At 29.9% G+C, this 17,206-nt stretch overlaps 1 long non-coding RNA gene across 6 annotated transcripts in view; it reads left to right on the top strand.

Moving 5' to 3' along the window:
* The first annotated feature begins 801 nt into the window (after positions 1-801).
* LOC143240961 (uncharacterized) overlaps positions 802-17,206 on the top strand; it is a 60,321-nt gene continuing 43,916 nt past the window's right edge. For 2 of the 6 annotated variants that reach the window (XR_013022080.1, XR_013022078.1), the window contains exon 1: positions 809-1,169. This is a non-coding gene — a long non-coding RNA (uncharacterized LOC143240961). Of the gene's footprint in view, positions 1,170-17,206 lie in introns of all 6 variants that reach the window. The other 4 variants (XR_013022075.1, XR_013022079.1, XR_013022077.1 and 1 more) reach the window with 4 other exon arrangements.

Genomic DNA, 17,206 nt, shown 5'->3' with positions numbered 1-17,206 from the left:
GATAAAATTAGCTTCAATTCTATTCACTTAACAGAATTAAAACGTTAATTAAAAACAAACAAACAAACTCCATATAAATACCAGACGATGCTTTTGTTTCTAAGATTTTCTTTCTAACCCTAAAATCGAGAATGAATTACACAGAAATAGCTTTTTCTTTGTAGAAACTTTGAAGAAGAGAAAATGTAATAGACTAATTTCTCATATAAATCTTACATAAATTTAATTCAGTCATATGTTTCAGAAATCCCAGTAACATGCTGTATTTCATTATTTAACTGGCATAAGGCTACAATGTAAACACAGACGATAAGTTTTCTTATCATTCTCAGAGGTTGTTTTAATTTTTTTTTTTGCATACTAATTATTTAAGAAGTCCCTCCTCACAAATATTTACAGTGAACAATATTAATGATGCAGGAGATCTGCACCTCTGCTTATGCAATGTATTTCTGAATTGTGTTAAATGGTTTTTTTTACTTATTTTAGATTAAAAGTTAATAAATTTTTTTGCTTCAAAAAAAATTTCAACTTTGGAACATAGCATAACTCGAGCAATTTTTTAAACTTTAACTGTACATTCCATAGGAACTATTTGATTCAGGTGGTATCGCTCATGATCTCCATAGCCCTTTATCGAATTGATCTAATCGGCATAAATCACCATTTTCTTGTGTTAGAAACTGGAGAGCTTGTTGCCATATTTAAATTGGTGTTGGGTCGTGGTTGACCAGATTTTGTTTCATATATATACATATATTTTCACCTAGGTTTTCAAAAGTTTATCACAAATGTTTCAAAGGCTTTAAATAAGATTTGCTTAGAATTTTAGGAGAGTTTCATGTCTATGCTTGCCAGTTTTTGCAACTCTGGCAAGTTTCATTGATATATTATTTAGCGAGAGTACTCGCGATGAAATTTAGTTGAATCGACGGCAACTGCCTGTCGTAGAAATACACGTAAGCGGATGACGTTTCGAAATTCTCAGAAGACTATACAGACAGTTATCGTTCGTTTATTCAAATTTCGTCATTTCCTCAAGTTACTTAACAGTTAAATGGTGGCCATCATAAATTGTTGCTGCTATCTTCAATATTCTTGCTGTTTAAGGGTTAAAGACAGTTTATTAAGATTACTGAGAACTCTTAACATTCTTGTCTGCCTTTCTGGTAACAAAATTAATGTATTATTTTTGCAAAATTTTACTTTTTGAGAATGTTCCTCTAGATAGCGAAGCAGATTGTTAGATTGATGAACAGAGCTGAAATCGAGTGCACTTGTTTTTACCGTTATGTGTGTTCTATTCCTGCAGGTGGATACTTTGAAAACTAATTACCACTTCATAATTTCCCAGAGTGTAACTTGTACTTCGGGGCTATTTAGTTTTACTCCTTTATGCTTTTTAAAATTGATTACACATAGATTGAATAAGCTTCGTTATATTTGGTACTATGAGTTTTCAATTTGCAATATGTCAAATTTAGTATTTAATCTACCATTTCTCATGCCATATTTTATGGCTAGTTGAAGTAGGCCTAATTTGGAACAGAAAAGAACTGTTTGGCGTTTTAAACTTTCAATGTTTGTTCGCTTTGGCTAAAATTGTATTCAAGGTGTAACAGTTTAGAATGTGCAGGTTTCATCTTTAGTGTATAGGAATTAATATCTAAAAATTCAGCAAGTGTTAATAAACCTTTGAACCAAGAAACTACAATCGTTTAACTTTGCTTAGGCCTAAACATAAAGTTAATTTCAAATTCACGTTGACAATAATGCAGTTGGACTTTTCTTTGTTTAACTTATTTGAAGTTTAAAGTTTTGTTGAAAAGCGTGGTTTAAATTTAAAAGTAAAACAGCCGTTATGGTGAATACTTTTTATTTATTTGCTTGTCCTAATTTAATTTGAGCAAATACTACATTTAGTAGAAGGACGTAGTTTGTGTGATAACAATAATGTAGAGAAAGATTCATTTTGATGACAGTTGCTAATCATAATGACATTTCTTGCTTTTAAGTTTTAATTATAAAGGAATTTTAAATAAATGTAGTTTCTTTCTTTTTTTTAAATCTACATTATTTCCAGGCTACAATGTACAATAAGCAAAAAATGTATGCAAATAAAAACTGAATAATTTATCACGCTACAGAACGCAATTATTTAAGTATTTGTACATCAGGAAGCATAGTCTTTATCATAATTAGCAACATTTTATTTATTTTGTGAGTAAACATTTTAATTAGATATGGAAGTTTATATTAATATAATTTATCACGATTTATACACTATTTATGTAATCATGTTTTCAAATTAAAATAATAGAACACAACTGTATTATAAATAGTATGATATGTTCAACGTACTGGTTTGTTTGTTTGTTTTGAATTTCGCACAAAGTTGCTCGAGGGCTATCTGTGCTGGCCGTCTCTAATTTAGCAGTGTGTGACTAGAGGGAAGGCAGCTAGTCATCACCACAAATTTTAGGGCTACTCTTTTACCAATGAATAGTGGGATTGACCGTCGCACTATAACACCCCTACGGCTGAAAGGGCAAGCATGTTTGGTGCGACAGGGATTCACACCCGTAACCTACAGATTACGAGTCACGCCTCAACACGCTTGGCCATGTCGGGCCCAATGTACTGGTATAAAAGTTATATTTCATATGTTAAGGGCTTGGCATGGCCAGGTGGTTAAGGCACTCAACTCTTAATCCGAGGATTGTGGGTTCGAATCCCTGTCACACCAAATATGCTCGATATTTCAGCCGTGGTGGCATTATAATGTAACGGTAAATCTCACTATTCGTTGGTAAAAGAGTTGCTCAAGAGTTGATGGTGGGTGGTAATGACTAGCTGCTTTTCTTCTAGTCTTACACTGCTAAGATAGGGACGGCTAGCGCAGATAGCCCTCGTGTAATTTTGCACAAAATTCAAAATAAATTCGTATGTTAATAGGATAATATACCATTTGGAGGAAAAGGTTGGGGTTCCAGTTTAGTTTTACTGGGAGAACATTATACCTACTCCTACCTCTGCACTACTGGGGATAGACAAACCAGCTGCTGTTCAATGTGGGACATTCTTTCTTTTCTCAGAATGAAACGTTTATTAATTACAGGACATTGGGGGATGAGAAACAATGTATACTCAAAAGTTCATTAATTACAAGATATTAATAAATATTGAAAAGTTTATTAATTACAGGACATTGGTGTATATTGAAAAGTTCACTAATAATAGTACACTAGGAATGACGAACTGTGCGTATTGAAAAGTTTATTAGTTTAAGAACTTTAAGAGTTCGGAACAATGTATGTGGAAAAGTATCTTTAGTACAGGACATATAGCATGAGGAACAGTATATTTTGAGATGTTTATTTTTTAAAGGACGTTGAGAAGGGAGGATGAGTGTATATTCGAAAGCTGATAAATTACAGAAGTGCGAGAGTGAGAAGTAATGTATACTGAAAAGTTTTTGAGTTATAAGACATTGAGAGTGATTAATAGTATATTTTGATAAGCTTATACGTTGCAGGACATTTTGAGTGGGGAACAGGGTGTATTGAAAGTTTATTAATTATAGGACATTGGCAATGAAGAACTGTGTGTTTTTGTAACTTTGTTAATCACGTAAGAACGGTAATTAGTAACAGTGTATATTGAAATATTTCTTAATATAATGACATTGAGAGCGAGGAAAAGTGTACATTGGAAGGTTGCTAATTATTGGACATTGGAATTGAGGAAGAGTGTATATTGTAAACTTTATTAGTAAGATAACATTGGGAGTGACTAACAGTATATATTGAAAAGTTTCTTTAATTACAGGACATTGAGAGTGAGCAATGGAATATATTGAAGAGTTTATTAGTTAAAGGATGCTGAGAGTGTGGAACATTGTGTATTGGGAAGTTTATCAATTACAAGAGTTTGAGAGTGAGGAAAGGTGTATATTGATGAGTTTATTAGTTAAAGGATACTGAGAGTGTTGAACAGTGTGTATTCAAAGGTTTATTAATTACAGGAGTATAAGAGTGAGGAATAGTGTATACTGAAAGATTTATTTTTTTTAGAACACTTCAAGTGACTAACTGTGTATATATTAAAAGCTTATTAATTTCAAGACATTGATATTGGGGAGTAGTGAATTTTTAAAATTTTTTAAATTATAATACTTTGAGAGTGATTAACAATGTATATTAAAAAGCTCATTAATTACAAGACATTTTAAGATAGGAAAAGTGTATCTTGAAAACTTTAATAATTACACGGCATGAAAAGACAGGAACAGTGTATATTGAAAAGTTTATTAGTATCAGAACATTAAGCGTTAGGAACAATGTATGAGGAAAAGGTATATTTAGTATTGGGCATTTAGTATGATGATCCGTATATATTGAGATGTTTATTTTTTAAAGGACGTTGAGAAGGGAGGATGAGTGTATACTGGAATGTTTATAAATTACAGGAGTGGGAGTGTGAGGAATAATGTATACTGAAAATATTTTAGGTAGAAGACATTGACAGTGATTAATAGTATATTTTGATAAGCTTATATGTTACAGGTCATTTTGAATGAGAAATGGTGTGTTTTGAAAGATTCTCGAGAACAGAACTTTCAGAGAGAAAAACAGTTTTATTGAAAAGTTTCTTTAATTACAGGAAATTGATAGTGAGGAACGGTGTATATTGAAGAGTTTATTAGTTAAAGGATACTGAGAGTGTTGAACAGTGTATTCAAAGGTTTATTAATTACAGGTCATTTTGAATGAGGAATAGTGTGTTTGAAAGTTTATTGTTTACAGAACTTTTAGAGAGAGAAACAGTGTGTATTGAAACGTTTATTAATTATAGGACATTGGCAATGAAGAACTGTGTGTTTTTGTAACTTTGTTAATCATGTAAGATTGATAATTAGGAACAGTGTATATTGAAATATTTTTTAATATAATGACGTTGAGAGCGAGGAAAAGTGTACACTGGAAGGTTGCTAATTATTGGACATTGGGTTTGAGGAAGAGTGTATATTGTAAACTTCATTAGTAAGGCAACATTGGGAGTGACTAACAGTATATATTGAAAATTTCTTTAATTACAGGACATTGAGAGTGAGCAATGGTATATATTGAAGAGTTTATTTGTTAAAGGATGCTGAGAGTGTGGAACATTGTGTATTGGGAAGTTTATCAATTACAAGAGTTTGAGAGTGAGGAACGGTGTATATTGATGAGTTTATTAGTTAAAGGATACTGAGAGTGTTGAACAGTGTGTATTGAAAGGTTTATTAATTACAGGAGTTTAAGAGTTAGGAATAGTGTACACTGAAAGATTTATTTGTTTTAGGACACTTAATGTGACTAACTGTGTATATACTAAAATCTTATTAATTACAAGACATTGATAATGGAGATTAGTGAATTTTTAAAATTTTCTAAATTACAATACTTTGAGAGTGATTAAAAATGTATGTTAAAAAGCCCATTAATTACCAGACATTGTGAGATAGGAAAAGTGTATCTTGAAACCTTTAATAATAACACGACATGAAGAGACAGGAACAGTGTATATTGAAAAGTTTATTAGTTAAAGGATACTGAGAGTGTTGAACAGTGTATTCAAAGGTTTTTTAATTACAGGAGTTTAAGAGTGAGTAATAGTGTATACTGAAAGATTTATTTTTTTTAGGACATTTGAAGTGACTAACTGTGTATATGCTAAAATCTTATTAATTACAAGAAATTGATAATGGAGAGTAGTGAATTTTTAAAATTTTCTAAATTACAGTACTTTGAGAGTTATTAACAATGTATATTGAAAAGCTCATTAATTTCAAGACATTTTTAAATAGGAAAAGTGTATGTTGAAAACTTTAAAAATTGCTCGACATTAAGTGACAGGGACAGTGTATATTGAAAAGTTTATTAGTTTCAGAACATTAAGAGTTAGGAACAATGTATGAGGAAAAGTATATTTAGTACAGGGCATTTAGTGTGAGGAACCGTATATATTGAGATGTTTATTTTCAAAGGACTTTGAGAAGGGAGGATGAGTGTATACTGGAATGTTTATAAATTACAGGAGTAATAGAGTGAGGAATAATGTATACTGAAAAGTTTTTGAGTTATAAGACTTTGAGAGTGATTAATAGTATATTTTGATAAGCTTATACGTTGCAGGACATTTTGACTGGGAAACTGTGTGTATTGAAAGTTTTAATTGTAGGACATTGGCAATGAAGAACTGTGTGTTTTTGTAACTTTGTTAATCACGTAAGAATGGTAATTAGGAACAGTGTATATTGAAATATTTCTTAATATAATGAGATTGAGAGCCAGGAAAGGTGTACACTGGAAGGTTTGTTAATTATTGGACTTTGGATTGAGGAAGAGTGTATATTGAAAACTTTTTTTACTTAAAGGATATGGAGAGTGTTGAACAGTGTGTATTGAAGGGTTTATTAATTACAGGAGTTGAAGAGTGAGGAATAGTGTATACTGAAAGATTGATTTATTTTAGGACACTTAAAGTGACTTACTGTGTATATATTAAAAGCTTATTAATTACAAGACATTCATAATGAGGAGTAGTGAATTTCAAAAGATTCTTTATTATAAGACATTGAGAGTGACTTACAGTGTATATTGAAAAGTTTAATAGTTTAAGAACATTAAGAGTTAGGATCAATGTATGAGGAAAAATATATTTAGTACAGTGCATTTAGTACGAGGAACCGTATATATTGATATGTTTATTTTTTAAAGGACGTTGAGAAGGGAGGATCAGCGTATATTCGAAAGTTGATAACTTACAGGAGTGGGAGAGTGAGGAATAATGTATACTGAAAAGAGTTTAGGTAGAAGACATTGAGAGTGATTAATAGTATATTCTGATAAGCTTATATTACAGGTCATTTTGAATGAGGAATAGTGTGTTTTGAAAGTTTATTGTTTACAGAACCTTTAGAGAGAGAAACAGTGTTTATTGAAACGTTTATTAATTATAGGACATTGGTAATGAAGAACTGTGTGTTTTTGTAACTTTGTTAATCACGTAAGATTGGTAATTAGGAACAGTGTATATTGAAATATTTTTTAATATAATGACATTGAGAGCGAGGAAAAGTGTACATTGAAAGGTTGCTAATTGTTGGATATTGGGATTGAGAAAGAGTGTATATTGAAAACTTTATTAGTAAGATAACATTGGGAGTGACTAAGAGTATATATTGAAAAGTTTCTTTAATTACAGGAAATTGATAGTGAGGAACGGTGTATATTGAAGAGTTTATTAGTTAAAGGATACTGAGAGTGTTGAACAGTGTGTATTCAAAGGTTTATTAATTACAGGTTATTTTGAATGAGGAATAGTGTGTTTGAAAGTTTATTGTTTACAGAACCTTTAGAGAGAGAAACAGTGTGTATTGAAACGTTTATTAATTATATGACATTGGAATGAAGAACTGTGTGTTTTGTAACTTTGTTAATCATGTAAGATTGATAATTAGGAACAGTGTATATTGAAATATTTTTTAATATAATGACGTTGAGAGCGAGGAAAAGTGTACACTGGAAGGTTGCTAATTATTGGACATTGGGTTTGAGGAAGAGTGTATATTGTAAACTTTATTAGTATGGCAACATTGGGAGTGACTAACAGTATATATTGAAAATTTCTTTAATTACAGGACATTGAGAGTGAGCAATGGTATATATTGAAGAGTTTATTAGTTAAAGGATGCTGAGAGTGTGGAACATTGTGTATTGGGAAGTTTATCAATTACAAGAGTTTGAGAGTGAGGAACGGTGGATATTGATGAGTTTATTAGTTAAAGGATACTGAGAGTGTTGAACAGTGTGTATTGAAAGGTTTATTAATTACGGGAGTTTAAGAGCTAGGAATAGTGTACACTGAAAGATTTATTTGTTTTAGGACACTTAATGTGACTAACTGTGTATATATTAAAAGCTTATTAATTACAAGACATTTATAATGGGGAGTAGTGAATTTTTAAAATTTTCTAAATTACAATACTTTGAGAGTGATTAAAAATGTATGTTAAAACGCTCATTAATTACCAGACATTGTGAGATAGGAAAAGTTTATCTTGAAAACTTTAATAATAACACGACATGAAGAGACAGAACAGTGTATATTGAAAAGTATTAATTATAGGATATTGGGAATGAAGAACTGTGTTTTTTGTAACTTTGTTAATTACGCTAGAATGGGAATAAGGAACAATGTATATTGAAATATTTCTTAATATAATGAGATTGACAGCGAGGAAAGGTGTACAGTGGAATGTTTGTTAATTATTGGACTTTGGAATTGAGAAAGAGTGGATATTGAAAACTTTATTAGTAAGACAACATTGGGGGTGACTGTCAGTGTATATTGAAATGTTTCTTTAATTACAGGACGTTGATAGTGAGGAATGGTGTATATTTAAAAGTTTATTAGTTAAAGGATACTGAGAGTGTTGAACACTGTGTATTCAAAGGCTTATTAATTACAGGAGTTTAAAAGTGAGGAATAGTGTATAGTGAAAGATTTTTTTTTTTAGGACACTTAATGTGACTAACTGTGTATATACTAAAATCTTATTAATTACAAGACATTGATAATGGAGAGTAGTGAATTTTTAAAATTTTCTAAATTACAATACTTTAAGAGTGATTAAAAATGTATGTTAAAAAGCTCATTAATTACCAGACATTGTGAGATAGGAAAAGTCTATCTTGAAACCTTTAATAATAAACGACATGAAGAGACAGGAACAGTGTATATTGAAAAGTTTATTAGTTAAAGGATACTGAGAGTGTTGAACAGTGTATTCAAAGGTTTTTTTAATTACAGGAGTTTAAAAGTGAGGAATTGTGTTTACTGAAAGATTTATTTTTTTAGGACACTTGAAGTGACTAACTGTGTATATACTAAAATCTTATTAATTACAAGACATTGATAATGGAGAGTAGTGAATTTTAAAATTTTCTAAATTACAATACTTTGAGAGTGATTAAAATGTATGTTAAAAAGCTCATTAATTACCAGACATTGTGAGATAGGAAATGTGTATCTTGAAACCTTTAATAATAACACGACATGAAGAGACAGGAACAGTGAATATTGAAAAGTTTATTAGTTAAAGGATACTGAGAGTGTTGAACAGTGTATTCAAAGGTTTTTTAATTACAGGAGTTTAAAAGTGAGGAATAGTGTATAGTGAAAGATTTATTTATTTTTGGACATTTGAAGTGACTGTATATATTGAGATGTTTATTTTCAAAGGACGTTGAGAAGGGAGGATGAGTGTGTATTCGAAAGTTGATAACTTACAGGAGTTGGAGAGTGAGGAATAATGTATACTGAAAAGAGTTTAGGTAGAAGACATTGAGAGTGATTAATAGTATATTTTGATAAGCTTATATGTTACAGGTCATTTTGAATGAGAAATGGTGTGTTTTGAAAGTTTCTCGATAACAGAACTTTCAGAGAGAAAAACAGTTTGTATTGAAAAGTTTATTAATTATAGGACATTGGTAATGAAGAACTGTGTGTTTTTGTAACTTTGTTAATCACGTAAGATTGGTAATTAGGAACAGTGTATATTGAAATATTTTTTAATATAATGACATTGAGAGCGAGGAAAAGTGTACATTGAAAGGTTGCTAATTGTTGGATATTGGGATTGAGAAAGAGTGTATATTGAAAACTTTATTAGTAAGATAACATTGGGAGTGACTAAGAGTATATATTGAAAAGTTTCTTTAATTACAGGAAATTGATAGTGAGGAACGGTGTATATTGAAGAGTTTATTAGTTAAAGGATACTGAGAGTGTTGAACAGTGTGTATTCAAAGGTTTATTAATTACAGGTCATTTTGAATGAGGAATAGTGTGTTTGAAAGTTTATTGTTTACAGAACCTTTAGAGAGAGAAACAGTGTGTATTGAAACGTTTATTAATTATAGGACATTGGCAATGAAGAACTGTGTGTTTTTGTAACTTTGTTAAAGGATACTGAGAGTGTTGAACTGTGTGTATTGAAAGGTTTATGAATTACAGGAGTTTAAGAGTGAGGAAGAGTTTATTAGTTAAACGATACTGAGAGTGTTGAACAGTGTATTCAAAGGATTACAGGACATTGAGATTGATCAATGGTATATATTGAAGAGTTTATTAGTTAAAGGATGCTGAGAGTGTGGAACATTGTGTATTGGGAAGTTTATCAATTACAAGAGTTTGAGAGTGAGGAACGGTGTATATTGATGAGTTTATTAGTTAAAGGATACTGAGAGTATTGAACAGTGTGTATTGAAAGGTTTATGAATTACAGGAGTTTAAGAATTAGGATTAGTGTATACTGAAAGATTTATTTGTTTTAGGAAACTTAATGTGACTGTGTATATATTAAAAGCTTATTAATTACAAGACATTGATAATGGGGAGTAGTGAATTTTTAAAATTTTTTAAATTAAAATAAAAAAATGTATGTGATTAAAAATGTATGTTTAAAATCTCATTAATTACAAGACATTGTGAGATAGAAAAAGTGTATCTTGAAAACTTTAATAATAACACGACATGAAGAGACAGGAATAGTGTATATTGAAAAGTTTATTAGTTTCAGAACATTTAGCTTTAGGAACAATGTATGAGGAAAAGTATATTTAGTACAGAGCATTTAGTATGAGAAACAGTATGTATTGAGATATTTATTATTTAAAGGACGTTGAGAAGGGAGGATGAGTGTATACTGTAATGTTTATAAATTACAGGAGTAGGAGAGTGAGGAATAATGTATACCTGAAAAGTTTTTGAGTTATAAGACATTGAGAGTGATTAATAGTATATTTTGATAAGCTAATATGTTGCAGGAGATTTTGACTGGGGAACAGTGTGTATTGAAAGTTTATTAATTATAGGTCATTGAGAATGAAGAACTGTGATTTTTTGTAACTTTATTAATTATGCTAGAATGGGAATTAGGAACAGTGTATATTGAAATATTTCTTAATATAATGATATTGAGAGCGAGGAAAAGTGTATATTGGATGGTTGCTAATTATTGGACTTTGGGATTGAGGAAGAGTGTATATTGAAAACTTCATTTGTAAGACAACATTGGGAGTGACTAACAGTATATATTGAAAAGTTTCGTTAATTACAGGACGTTGATAGTGAGGAACGGTGTATATTGAAGAGTTTATTAGTTAAAGGATACTGAGAGTGTTGAACAGACCTTTAGAAACAGAGAGTTTATTAATTATATGACATTGGAATGAAGAAGTGTTAATCATAAGATTGAGGAACGCTTATTAATTATAGGACATTGGCAATGAAGAACTGTGTGGGTTTTGTATATTTGTTAAGTAAGAGCAATACTGAGAGTGTTGAACAGTGTATTCAAAGGATTACAGGACATTGAGATTGATCAATGGTATATATTGAAGAGTTTATTAGTTAAAGGATGCTGAGAGTGTGGAACATTGTGTATTGGGAAGTTTATCAATTACAAGAGTTTGAGAGTGAGGAACGGTGTATATTGATGAGTTTATTAGTTAAAGGATACTGAGAGTGTTGAACAGTGTGTATTGAAAGGTTTATTAATTACAGGAGTTTAAGAGTTAGGAATAGTGTACACTGAAAGATTTATTTGTTTTAGGAGACTAAATGTGACTAACTGTGTATATATTAAAAGCTTATTAATTACAAGACATTGATAATGGGGAGTAGTGAATTTTTAAAATTTTCTAAATTACAATACTTTGAGAGTGATTAAAAATGTATGTTAAAAAGCTCATTAATTACCAGACATTGTGAGATAGGAAAAGTGTATCTTGAAAACTTTAATAATAACACGATATGAAGAGACAGGAACAGTGTATATTGAAGAAGTGTATCTTGAAAACTTTAATAATTACACAACATGAAGAGACAAGAACAGTGTATATTGAAAAGTATTAATTATAGGATATTGGGAATGAAGAACTGTGTTTTTTTGTAACTTTATTAATTACGCTAGAATGGGAATAAGGAACAGTGTATATTGAAATATTTCTTAATATAATGAGATTGAGAGCGAGGAAAGGTGTACAGTGGAATGTTTGTTAATTATTGGACTTTGGAATTGAGAAAGAGTGGATATTGAAAACTTTATTAGTAAGACAACATTGGGGGTGACTATCAGTGTATATTGAAAAGTTTCTTTAATTACAGGACGTTGATAGTGAGGAACAGTGTATATTGAAAAGTTTATTAGTTAAAGGATACTGAGAGTGTTGAACAGTGTGTATTGAAAGGTTTATTAATTACAGGAGTGTGTTTGAAAGAGTTACAGAATAGTGTATAGTGTATACTGAAATATTTATTTGTTTTAGGACACTTAATGTGACTAACTGTGTATATATTAAAAGCTTATTAATTACAAGACATTGATAATGGGGAGTAGTGAATTTTAAAATTTTCTAAATTACAATACTTTGAGAGTGATTAAAAATGTATGTTAAAAAGCTCATTAATTACCAGACATTGTGAGATAGGAAAAGTGTATCTTGAAAACTTTAATAATAACACCGACATGAAGAGACAGGAACAGTGTATATTGAAAAGTTTATTAATTTTAGAATATTTAGAATGAAGAACAATGTGTTTTTGTAACTATATTTAGTACAGAGCATTTAGAATGAGGAACAGTATATATTGAAATATTTATTAATTTAAAGGACATTGAAGGTGAGGATGAGTAATTATACTGAGAAATGTTTGAAAACTTTATTAGTAGGACAACATTGGAGTGACTATCAGTGTATATTGAAAAGTTTCTTTAATTACAGGATGTTGATAGTGAGGAATAGTGTATATTGAAAAGTTTATTAGTTAAAGGATATTTTGAGAGTGTTGAACAGTGTGTATTCAAAGGCTTATTAATTACTGGAGTTTTAATGTGAGGAATAGTGTATACTGAAAGATTTATTTGTTTTAGGACACTTAATGTGACTAACTGTGTATATATTAAAAGCTTATTAATTACAAGACATTGATAATGGGGAGTAGTGAATTTTTAAAATTTTCTAAATTACAATACTTTGAGAGTGATTAAAAATGTATGTTAAAAAGCTCATTAATTACCAGACATTGTGAGATAGCAAAAGTGTATCTTGAAAACTTTAATAATAACACGACATGAAGAGACAGGAACAGTGTATATTGAAAAGTATTAATTATAGGATATTGGGAATGAAGAACTGTGTTTCTTTGTAACTTTTTTAATTACGCTAGAATGGAAATAAGGAACAGTGTATATTGAAATATTTCTTAATATAATGAGATTGAGAGCGAGGAAAGGTGTACAGTGGAATGTTTGTTAATTATTGGACTTTGGAATTGAGAAAGAGTGGATATTGAAAACTTTATTAGTAAGACAACATTGGGGGTGACTATCAGTGTATATTGAAAAGTTTCTTTAATTACAGGACGTTGATAGTGAGGAACATTGTATATTGAAAAGTTTCTTTAATTACAGGACGTTGATAGTGAGGAACAGTGTATATTGAAAAGTTTATTAGTTAAAGAATACCGAGAGTGTTGAACAGTGTGTATTCAAAGGCTTATTAATTACTGGAGTTTAAAAGTGAGGAATAGTGTATAGTGAAAGATTTATTTTTTTTAGGACACTTGAAGTGACTAACTGTGTATATATTAAAATCTTATTAATTACAAGACATTGATAATGGAGAGTAGTGAATTTTTAAAATTTTTTAAATTACAGTACTTTGAGAGTTATTAACAATGTATATTGAAAAGCTCATTAATTTCAAGACATTTTAAATAGGAAAAGTGTATGTTGAAAACTTTAATAATTACTTTCGACATGAAGTGACAGGAACAGTGTATATTGAAAAGTTTATTAGTTTCAGAACATTAAGAGTTAGGAACAATGTATGAGGAAAAGTATATTTAGTACAGGGCATTTAGTGTGAGGAACAGTATATATTGAGATGTTTATTTTCAAAGGACTTTGAGAAGGAGGATGAGTGTATACTGGAATGTTTATAAATTACAGGAGTAATAGAGTGAGGAATAATGTATGAGGAAAAGTTTTTAGTTATAAGACATTGAGTATGATTAACAGTATATTTTGAGATGTTTAATATGTTTAAAGGAGAACTGGGAACAGTGGTAGAAAGATTAAGTGTATAATGAAAAGTTGATAAATTATTAGGAACAGTGTAATTGAAATATTTCTTAATATAATGAGATTGAGAGAATAATGTAGACTGAAAAGTTTTTAGGTTAGTGTAAGACATTGAGAGTGACTAACAGTATATATTGAAAAGTTTCTTTAATTACAGGACGTTGATAGTGAGGAACGGTGTATATTGAAGAGTTTATTAGTTAAAGGATACTGAGAGTGTTGAACAGTGTGTATTCAAAGGTTTATTAATTACAGGTCATTTTGAATGAGGAATAGTGTGTTTGAAAGTTTATTGTTTACAGAACTTTTAGAGAGAGAAACAGTGTGTATTGAAACGTTTATTAATTATAGGACATTGGCAATGAAGAACTGTGTGTTTTTGTAACTTTGTTAATCATGGAGATTGATAATTAGGAACAGTGTATATTGAAATATTTTTTAATATAATGAGCGTTGAGAGCGAGGAAAAGTGTACACTGGAAGGTTGCTAATTATTGGACATTGGGTTTGAGGAAGAGTGTATATTGTAAACTTTATTAGTAAGAGAACATTGGGAGTGACTAACAGTATATATTGAAAATTTCTTTAATTACAGGACATTGAGAGTGAGCAATGGTATATATTGAAGAGTTTATTTGTTAAAGGATGCTGAGAGTGTGGAACATTGTGTATTGGGAAGTTTATCAATTACAAGAGTTTGAGAGTGAGGAAGCGGTGTATATTGATGAGTTTATTAGTTAAAGGATACTGAGAGTGTTGAACAGTGTGTATTGAAAGGTTTATTAATTACAGGAGTTTAAGAGTTAGGAATAGTGTATACTGAAAGATTTATTTGTTTTAGGACACTTAATGTGACTAACTGTGTATATATTAAAAGCTTATTAATTACAAGACATTGATAATGGGGAGTAGTGAATTTTAAAATTTTCTAAATTACAATACTTTGAGAGTGATTAAAATGTATGTTAAAAGCCCATTAATTACCAGACATTGTGAGATAGGAAAAGTGTATCTTGAAAACTTTAATAATAGACATGAAGAGACAGGAACATGATTGAAAAGTTTATTAGAGACAGGAACAGTGCATATATGAAAAGTATTAAGTGTATAGGAATGTTTATAAATTACAGGAGTTGAGAAATAATGTATAATGAAAAAGAACTGTGTTTTTTTGACTAACAGTGTGTATTGAAAAGTTTATTAATTTACTAGAATGGGAATGAGGAACAGTGTATATTGAAACTTTATTAATATAATGAGATTGAGAATTAGGAACAGTGTATATTGAAAGGTTTATTATTTACATTGGGATTGAGGAAGAGGAATATTGTGTGTTTGAAGGTTTGTTGTTTACAGAACTTTGGAGTGAGGAACAGTGTATATTGAAAAGTTTATTAATTACAGGACATTGATAGTGAGGAACGGTGTATATTGAAAACTTTAGTTAAAGGATACTGAGAGTGTTGAACAGTGTATTCAAAGGTTATTAATTACAGGAGTTTAAGAGTGAGGAATAGTGTATACTGAAAGATTTATTTATTTTAGGACACTTAAAGTGACTAACTGTGTATATATTAAAAGCTTATTAATTACAAGACATTGATAATGAGGAGTAGTGAATTTTAAAAGTTTCTTTACATTATGAGAGAGATTAACAATGTATATTAAAGAGTGAATTACAGTGTATATTGAAAAGTCTTGAATAGTTTAAGAACATTAAGAGTTAGGAACAATGTATGAGGAAAAGTATATTTAGTACAGTGCATTTAGTATGAGGAACCGTATATATTGAGATGTTTATTTTTTAAGGATTAATTGAGAATGGGAGGATGAGTATATATTGAGAAAGTTGATTATTTAAAGGAGTTGAGAGGGAGGAATAATGTATACTGAAAAGAGTTTAGGTAGAAGAGTAGGAGAGTGATTAATAATATATTTTTGATAAGTTTTATGTTACAGGTCATTTTGAATGAGGAATAGTGTGTTTTGAAAGTTTATTGTTTACAGAACTTTCAGAGAGAGAAAACAGTGTGTATTGAAAGTTTATTAATTATAGGACATTGGCAATGAAGAACTGTGTTTTTTGTAACTTTATTAATCATGTAAGATTGATAATTAGGAACAGTGTATATTGAAATATTTTTTAATATAATGAATTGAGAGCAAGGTTGAAAGGTTGAGATATTTGGATTGAGGAAGAGTGTATATTGTGTACAACATTGGGAGTGGAATTGAAAAGTTGCTAATTATTGGACATTGGGTTTATTGAGGAAGAGTGTATATTGAAAACTTTATTAGTAAGGCAACATTGGGAGTGACTAACAGTATGTATTGAAAATTTCTATTAATTACAGGACATTGAGAGTGAGGAATGGTATATATTGAAGAGTTTATTAGTTAAAGGATGCTGAGAGTGTGGAACATTGTGTATTGGGAAGTTTATCAATTACAAGAGTTTGAGAGTGAGGAACGGTGTATATTGATGAGTTTATTAGTTAAAGGATACTGAGAGTGTTGAACAGTGTGTATTGAAAGGTTTATTAATTACAGGAGTTTAAGAGTTAGGAATAGTGTATACTGAAAGATTTATTTGTTTTAGGACACTTAATGTGACTAACTGTGTATATATTAAAAGCTTATTAATTACAAGACATTGATAATGGGGAGTAGTGAATTTTAAAATTTTCTAAATTACAATACTTTGAGAGAGATTAAAAATGTATGTTAAAAACTCATTAATTACAAGACATTGTGAGATAGGAAAAGTGTATCTTGAAAACTTTAATAATAACATGACATGAAGAGACAGGAACAGTGTATATTGAAAAGTTTATTAGTTTCAGAACATTTAGCTTTAGAAACAATGTATGAGGAAAAGTAAATTTTAGTACAGAGCATTTAGTATGAGGAACAATATATATTGAGATATTTATTATTTAAAGGAAGTTGAGAAGGGAGGATGAGTGTATACTGAAATGTTTATAAATTACAGGAGTAGGAGAGTGAGGA

The sequence above is a fragment of the Tachypleus tridentatus genome, chromosome 13 (assembly GCF_004210375.1).
Source record: "Tachypleus tridentatus isolate NWPU-2018 chromosome 13, ASM421037v1, whole genome shotgun sequence".
In the NCBI taxonomy this organism is placed as follows: domain Eukaryota; kingdom Metazoa; phylum Arthropoda; class Merostomata; order Xiphosura; family Limulidae; genus Tachypleus; species Tachypleus tridentatus.
Note: the sequence above shows the minus strand (reverse complement) of the source record. Positions and strands in the feature narration are given on the sequence as shown.